The sequence below is a fragment of the Thalia democratica genome, chromosome 1, assembly GCF_965202585.1.
Source record: "Thalia democratica chromosome 1, ktThaDemo2.hap1.1, whole genome shotgun sequence".
In the NCBI taxonomy this organism is placed as follows: Eukaryota; Metazoa; Chordata; class Thaliacea; order Salpida; family Salpidae; genus Thalia; species Thalia democratica.
The window spans coordinates 39,985,962-39,995,536 of record NC_139165.1 but is presented as its reverse complement, the minus strand read 5'-3'; positions in this window follow the sequence as shown (position 1 = coordinate 39,995,536).

The following is a 9,575-nucleotide window of genomic DNA, read 5'->3' as shown; positions in this document are numbered from 1 at the left end:
CAAAAAAGCAAGTATGTTATCAGCAGAGCAGTTTGTTATTGATCTAAATAACTTTCTGGTGCTTGAAACAACTGAGTATGCACTTTAACTTAGGTATTTTAATTTAGTACTAAAATACATTTCTCCTTATCATCTAATGCTACCCTCAATTTCAAAGTATAAATAAAAAGCTGTTGTTGCAGTACTTCTAAGAAAAGTAAAAGTTAATCAATAAATATTTCAAATTTGAAAATTAACAAAAGCTGTTTAAAAAAGTTAGTTAAAATCATAACCAAAAACCTAGTGTCCACAGAGTTCTATTTTAGTTATGTATATTAATAGTTATATGTTGTATATATTAGACATGACCTGGGTATAACATTAAACTGTTCTGGTGCATGACTCGATAAACGAAAGGTTGTTTTTGTGCACAAGGTCCTTAGACCAAACTTTTTGAGTGTTTTTTGTCGTTCAATAAACAATATATATTGTCGAAAGTTTTGTAAAAGTTTTGGAATTACTTTTAAATAGATTAATGTTTCAAAACAACACAATTAAAAAAAATAGATTTGTTTTCTATATAGTAACTAAAACAAACTAAAGTAGCTTACATTAAAAATATTTATATGCTTAAAAGAGTATTATTTATTTATTCTTTAAATTTTATTATTTAATTAACCAGCACTTTATTCACTTTCTGATTTTAAAATGAACCCTCACTTAGTTTGTTTAAAAAAGGATACCAGTTAACACACAAGTAAACTAATTGTAGTGGTCTGTTTTTTTATAATATTTAAATTAGTTGAGGAAACTTAGGTTCAGAAATTTGAACTATTATTAAACTTACTTATTATCAACAACATAAAAAAAATATTTATATTAATCTTAAAGTTTGTTTAAGCTTTATTATACCAATTTTTAATTTTGTTTTAAAATATTGCTTGAAGAAAACAAAAAAAAAGCACAGTTGTTTAAAAGACCTCGGAAAATGTGTTTATTTCTACTTTAGTACAATATTGTTTCATATGTAGGATTTACTCATAAAACTACAGTTTTTTCAAAAACATTTAAGGATCACATCATTAAAAACATTTTTCTTATTCGTAGGTCATCAGAATTATAAGTTAATAACTATTAACTTTGCCTGAAGATTAAAAGAACCTAAAGTACTAAAAACAATATTTTTAGAGCTGTAATTTTTTTTTTGTTACTATGTGGTACTTTTTTTTTATCAAAACATTAAGCAATTAATTATATTAAGTTAAAATTAAAAAAAAAATCAATTACATAGTGTATTAAATTTTTTAAAATTTTTAGAGCTTTTGTTATATAGTATGAATCCGAATTGTGCTACTGAAGTTACTACTCCATCTGGAAAGTTCACCTTTCACAAAGAAATGCTGTCAATTTGTGAGGCGAAGAAAGTTTGTGCTGAAAGAGGAGAAATTTTGGCCCCGGTGACAAACAAAGCTGACTTTGATGCACTTCTAAGAGTTATGCAAATGGGTAATAACCCAAGCTGCCCATTTCACTACGGTGACATTAAACAGTACACCATTGGGCTTGACGTTACTCCGTGTGGAAAAGGCAAGCAAGACCGCATATTCACCAATGGTGTGGTGTGGGATAATGATTTTCACGGAAAGTGGTACACCGACCATCAAGACAGTTGGCATTCAAACTGCGTGTTTGTCACAGTTTGTAACATGGACAGTAGGCCAGCCGTGAATGTTTTTGAACCCGGTTGCTATCAGGTTGACTACAGGTTTATTTGTTTGCAGGAAGCTGTGCCTTCCAATTACAGTTCTACTGGTTCTTGTAGCTCGTCAGTGTCACAAGCTATTTCAAGTTACAATAAAAGTTTTGTTGGAGGTGTATTTATTGCCTGCTTTTCATTGGTTGTAGTGTTTCTTGCATTCATAGCTATTAGGTATCACAAAAAGTTCCAGGCGGTTGAAGAAAATCGTGACGAAATGAAAAATTAACATTTTTAGTGTTAGTATGTTGAATTATGTTGTCAGTTATGATTCACATCAATAAAATCCATTCTTGGTATTACTTTGTTAATTTAATTGTTTTAGTTCCACAACTGTATAAGTAGTACTTAGTAGGTGGTTCATTAAACGTGTTGAACATTAAAATTAACTAATATTTAAAACTTATATAAAAGTTGTTTTAATGTGAAATTGAAAAAAAATACTTCAAAAATATATTGAAACTGAGAATAATGTTAGTCCATAAAATGTTGTAGCAGTCATTTTTTTTAGTTTGTTAAAATTGATTGTTAAGTTTGAACAATATACATTATTATCAATTCCAAAAAGATGTAAAACTACTAGGTAATTAATATTTTATATTTTGTACTGTTGTGCCTATAAATTTATTTAACTTTTGTAAAGTGGGCTAAATTAAGTTATCTTACTTAACAACACTCTTAGTTGATAAAGTAAGTAACTAAAAATTAACAGAGTTTATGTTTACAAATAATGATAAAAAAATGTTAACAATTTGCAATTTATAAAAAAGTAAGAACTGCTATTTAAATTCATCAACACAGAGTAAAACGACAGCATAGGTGTCAAAATAGCACGAAGGGACACTTTTTAAAAAAGGTTCACTGTTTCACTAGGGATCACTTTTGCACGGGTTTAACCTTTATTTTTCTTTTTAAATTTTTATTTTTTGTTTTACATTATTTTAACTATCACTGTTACTCCTTACCCTTGGTCGGAAAATTTTATTTTAATCCTTATCATTTGTTAAAAGCTTTTTTAATATCTTAATTAACCTTGGTCAGTATTTTTTATTGTTATACAAGGTTGCCAAAGAACTTGGAAACCTAGAAAAACCTGGAGTTTGACAATTTAGGCAAAAACCTGGAAAAACCTCGTATTTTAGAAATAATGAAAAAAAAACCTGGAATTTTGAAAAAAATCAATAAAACACCTGGAATTTGAAACAATTTTAACATGTTAAGTAAAAAATTTTGACTTGACACAAAAAATGTACTATATAGATAAAAATTGTTTGTTATCATCAAACATTTTTTAGTCCAAAAACTCATTTGGAGTAGCTTTACAGTATCTTTTGAACGATTTTTATACTATTCAACACAGTTTCTTTCCTTAAATTTTACTTAAAACTAAAAATAGACTCAAAATTTGTACATTCATTAAAATCCTGGAAGAAATTTTGAAAACCTGGAGAAAATTTGCCTAAAACAATTGGCAACCCTGAATATATTTTTTACTTTTTTAAAAACACTCTTAACCCTAACCCTTGGTAAATATTTTTTTGATAATTTCTTTGATTAATTTTCTTTAAATTTTGTTATACTTTCTTTTTATATACTGTCGTGCAAAATTTTAACTCGTGCTAAAGTGTCCCTTCGTGCAAAAATTTCCCATCCCCAAAAAATAAACAATAATTGTCTTTTAACTTTAACATATTTCGACAATTTTAACCAATGTGTGTACAACTACAATGTAAAACAATGAAAAATTATACAAAGCTTTCTAGCAATATCAAAAAACTAAAAAATTAACACTGTTTTTTCATCAAGAAAGCTATGTAAGATTTTGTTATAACTATTTATTTTTCAATTGTACACACACTGATAGAATGTGTTAGAGTACATCTATGTTGTAAAATATTGTCGTTTTATCGTATACTTAATATTTTAAACTAATGATACTTTAAGACAAGTAATTTTACTAATAGCTATATAAAATACAAGCTCAGTTTTTTATAAAATTAAAAAAAGTAAAAAAAAATTATACTACTTAGTTTCCGTCTTAGCAGTCTGCTTAGTAAAGTGTGTAATTAGGGAAGTATTAGAGGTAAATAGTCTTACATACTAATATGTATGATTTCAATTCATTTTTTTTACCTTATTTCCCATATGTGACAGTAGTAAATGCAAACTTATTCAGAAATGACGTACTAAAGTTTTTGAAATATTTTCTTTTGACACTGGTTTGTGAAGGTTCAATCAAACTTGAACAACTTTTATGAGTTAATATCAAACTCACCTCTTACATGAGTACAATCACTGTTATCAAAACTTTAGTACGTTTAGAAAGTTTTTAACTTAAGCAAAGTAATAAAGGTTTTCTACCTGAACACTGTAAAAACACTTTTTTTTATTGAAGTAAGCAAAAGTTGAAGCTCGTTTACTTAAAGCTTAAAAACATGATTAGGTACAATGTTTCTTTTGACAGTCAACATTTGAACGCGGTTGAAAATAGCCTTTTTATTGTTTCTATTAAAGATATTTTTTTTTGGACATGAAAAGTTGAATTGTAACATATAGCTTAAAAGAAGTTACTATAGTCTAAAATTTTTACTCTAAAATATCTTTTAAATAATAACCTTGTAAAAACTGATTCGATCTTGGTATTGTATTTATTTTCTTCTTTTGTTAAAAGATTTTTATTTTGTGAAAAATTTTCCGAAACATTAAACCTTAAAGTAATTTTTCTACATTTTCGATCTTTTTCTTAGTTTCCGTTTTTCAGTTATAATTTGTGAGTTTTAAACTCGAGTGTTATTAAAAAAATGCTCAATATTTATAACAACTATCAATATTACTTATCCGTTGTAATTGTTAAAGATAATGAAAGCTCTATTTAGAAGACATTTGATAAGTCAAATCTTTATACATAAGGACCTATAACCTGGTAGCTTTAGTCTAGAGTCAAAACGCGCTACCACATAATACAATTCCTCTTATTCTCATAACTTTGACCTGAACAATGTACGGAAATCGCTTTTGTTTTGATAATGTCAAACTTTGTTAAAGATTTTTATAAACTAAACTGGAAACAAAAGTATTATTTTACTAAAACTGTTTACAATATTGAAGCAACTTGTATTATTACAAAAATGTAGTTGTACTATAATTTTTAACACATTTGGTTTAAACGAGACTCTTCTTAATCTTACGTACAACGCTCAGAAACTTTTCAGAAAGTACTTTATAATACCAAGCTACGTTTAAAACAATAAACACTATATATTTGGAAAAAAAGGAAAGTTTATTCAAACATCAGACTTGTTTATTTTTCTATTAATTTTAATTTATGCTTTTTGTAACAAACAATATTAATTTTAGCTATCTATTAAAAATGCTTTATATACCTATAATGTAATACTTAGAAAAAAAAGCAACAAATATAAGTTTTTTTGATTTTAAATATTTATGTGGACTTTTGATTTAAAATAGGTTAAAATATTTAATAAACAAGAAGCAAAAAAAAAAAGGAGTTTTAAAAGAAAAAAGCTTTACAAATAAAATATATGAAAAAAAAATGTTAGATAATTATTTACATCCTTTTATCAATACAACCTCAAGTCGTGTTTAAAAAATAACACTTTAAAGACCTAGTTAAAAAACATAGTTCAAATATAAACACAATTTTGAAAAAGTGAACTTTAAACCATTTTGCTGGCGCTAGCGAGCCAAGTTTTTATAGCTTATATCTCACGTGATTTAATTAGAAGCAAAAAAAAAAGTAAAAAAAAACTTTTAAAGCAAATTTTGTTTGTCAACTTACAAACTTTAAATATATTTAAAACGACACTAACCAAAAAATTAAAGTTTTGCTAGTTTAAATCTTTTATCTATTTAAATAATATTAGTTTTATTGTTAATTTTTTTCTTTTTAAATCTTTTTATAGACTTTTTAGCATTGACAAGTCTATGAAAATAGTTATGTTCTTGTTTTGTTATAATATTTTAGTATAGAATTTTGTTTAAATTTATTAACAGTGTATTTGGTTTTTCTATTTACATCTCTAAATAGGTTTTCTAACTACACAAAATATCATGTGTAGGTAGGTATAAACAAAATTAGCAGATGAACATCTTTTCTTAAAAAATAGGTTTAGTTTCTAGTGGTTAATGATACCTAAAAATCCAGAGGTTTATAGTTTTTATTCAAAACAGTTTTATAAAGAGTTTCATTAACATTTTTGTAACAATAAATAAAACTTGCCAATGATTTACATAATACAACTTTAGTTTTTATTTACAACATAGCTCTTATTAAAAAATAAATTTCGAAAAAGTTAAATGTTTCAATCTAAAAAATATTTAAACATTAAAGATATGACTTTAAAACATTATCGAGTAAGTACATAGTTCTTCAGAATTTACATTTCTAAACTTTTCATTTTAGATTTTCAGTTAAAAAGTATTAAATAAAATGAAAATTAACAAGGTTTGAATTCAAAAAGAAAAAGATACTCATTTTATCATTTTTAAATACAAACGGAAATATTATAGCTACAAAAGTCATGTGAAAACATCTCTAAATATTTTTTCGTTAATGAACTTTATACATATATATATATATATATTCTCATATTTTATACATAGATTGAATATTATCTTGTTGTTTATTTTCCAAAGTCAAAACACAATTACAGCTTTACGCATTATTAACTTAAAAACCACCTGTACTTTTGTCCACATAAACTTCTTAACTGCAATACTAGTACAGCTTCTAAGCAAATAACTTTAAAATGAAAATGTAACTTTTATTATTAGTTAATCTGTTTTGTTTTATTAATCCTTGTAAGCTTAAGTAAGAAACTTAGGATTATTACTTTAAAAAAATTATCAATTATGTTTTTAACTAAAATTTATTTTATTAATAAAAGTTAAAACGAAAACATTTAATATAGATTAACATGTGTGAAAAAAACGAATCTTAGCTACTGTGAAGTTAAAGTTTTACATATTAAAACTAGGAACAAACAAAAATAAACTTGTATATTATTTATTTACATCTGTATCTAGATTTTTACGAGTTTTCATATTACTTGAACATAGTTGTAGCTTCTTATTTTTGTCATAAAGGTTCTGTTTAATATTTACTGCAGACAATGTGCGTTATTACGTTAAACTCTAATTACTCTATCGTCTCTTTGAAAAAATGGCTTGTATTTTTTATTCATAAGCCTTTGTATAACTATTAGTGAAAAACTTAATAAACTTAACTACTTTTTGATTTGAAACATATTAATTTCATTAATTTAAAGTATAAGGAAAAATAAGAAGCTAACTTTTACATTTGTAAGTTTATAAATTTTCTATTTTTCCGTAATATTAAACATTAATTTACTGCATATAAATGTTAAAGCGTAATCGATTTAAAATAAAAAACACATTCCTTAAAAGTTTTGATTTAGCAATAAAAACGTTTAGAACTTATTTAAAAGGAAATATGGATCAGATGAAAAGTAAAACAAAAACTCGGAGAAGAAAAGTGGTTAGCTAAAGTATAATTATAATAGTATTTATAACTTCATAATAAATATTTAATCTATTAACTTAAAATAGTTAAGCATAGCCTTTCACGTTATTTCAAGTAGTGTGTAGAAAAATTACTGAAAATAATATTTGCCTTTATTGTTAAAAAAAGCTTTTTTTTTAAATTACAGTTTAATAAAAGCTTAATACAGTTATTACATTTTCAATTATACGTACTAAAGATAAATTAAATCGTTTTATTAAAGTATATAAGAAAAACATGTATTATTTCCTTTTTTTAAACTTTTTAAAATGAACTAGTTTAACAGCTTAACTTTATAAAGTATTTAAACAACTTTATTGTTTTGTTTTTCAAATGTTACAAAGTTAAATAAAACTAAAGTAGATAAACTTTAATAATTTTGGCTTAAAAATTGTAAATTTAAATTGAAGTTAAAATAAGTAAACAAGAAAATTTAAAAGTGAAGCATAATTGAATATAGTAACATAACTTTATATCAAGTCAATTTAATAGTTAAACGAATATACAAACATGCAATTAATGAAATACAATAAGTTTAAAAACATAATGTCAAAATTAAAACTAATTAGAGTTATTTTACCGCGCTATTAAGCTATTAACGTGTTTTGACTTACCTCGCTTGATTGTTTTAGCAAACTAAGTATAAGCTTTACAATTGCAATACACATTTAGAAAAGCAATATAATGTCTTCAAGAAGAACGTTTGTTAACATCTGCACGTCGGTTCTTAGTGCGAGCTTGTTTTTGATGATAGTTTTTTCATTTTGGTCCGCTACAAGCGCCAAACCTATTGGAAGTCAAAAGTTTGACAAGTACTTAGGTAAACTTTGATCTCGTATCTAAGTTTATTCTAAACTAAACTAAACACTTTCTAAATAAATTAGTTTAAAAAAAAATATTAAATTAATTTTTTAAAAAGTTATTGGTAGAACGTTTAAAACAAATATTTTTCTTACAAAAGCAAATTCTCTTCCGTCTATTAAAAAATTAAACTTTGCATTGCAGACAGCGACAAGTTCCAGAGCCTCATCACGATGCAAGTGAGACCCCGGGAAGACATCAATGAGGTTTGCGGGCGAAAGTCAAGCACGGTGTACCGGGTTTCAGATTTGAAAGCGTTGGAAGCATTTCTCGTTGAAAAGGGCAATCACCCCAAGCAGGGGCGTAGCGTGGGGAGGGACACTGGCGCATGCGTGCCACCCAAAAAAAGAAAAATGTAAAAAAAGAATGTAATATCTTTATCCTTTATAGTTTATTTTTTCTGCTTAATTTGCCTTTTTCAACTATGTTTATCTAGTATTCAAAAAGTTAAACGAAGTTTTGAATACCAATTAGTGACAAGTTAGGAAAGTACATGTTATTACTCAATATACTGATTCGGTGCGTAATTGCAAATGCGCACCGATGTTGATGAAAAACTCCATAAGGAAAAATTTTATAAGTTCATTAACTTCATAAGAATTTATACTCAAAAAGTACGCAATTAATGTAGCGCACCGCTGTAGTATAACCTTATGGCAGATTATTTTTCTACAAAAAGTTTACAAAAATACGTCACGCTTAAAGAAAATTAAACAATTTTACAAACTTTTTTTTATGCTACATTGTTAAGACTACTGTTAGTTTTCTGAACTTTATTTTTGTAAACATACAAGATAAGCTTGTCGGCCTATGAGAAATAACTTTGTTTGTGATTTTTATTTTAAACAAATACAATCAAATGATTTGAATTTAAAGAGTATACTTTTAACTATTTTACAAAGTTGTAATAAACTGTAATAACAGTTATAAAGTTGGTCTATTTTAACTTCTGTGTAACTTTATTAAAATCATGTGCAATGAGGTGTTGTTATCACTGTTGTATTGTATATTAAAGATATTAATATTTTTTTTCGTAAATAAAACAGATACTTTCGTTTTATTGAATATATTAATCTTTAAAGATATTAGTTTAGTATAAGTAATAAAAACAATTTTTATTTATTAAGTTTACATTTTTGCAAGTATAAGTAATTCTAATGAAATTTATACTTTTATTTAATTGTTAAATTTTGTAATATATAAATATTTTTTAAAACAGTTAACAAACTTATTTAACTTAATAAATTTATTTCAATTATATTACTTATAAAAAGTTTTTTATAGCTAATTACAAAAGTTTTAATTTAGAGGATTTTTTGAGAAAAAAATTTGCGCACCCCCTGACCAAAATACCACGCTACGCCACTGACCCCAAGTACGGATTTCAAAAAAGCAACTCCAAGAAGAACGAATTTTTGGTCTTCCTACCTGAGTCAA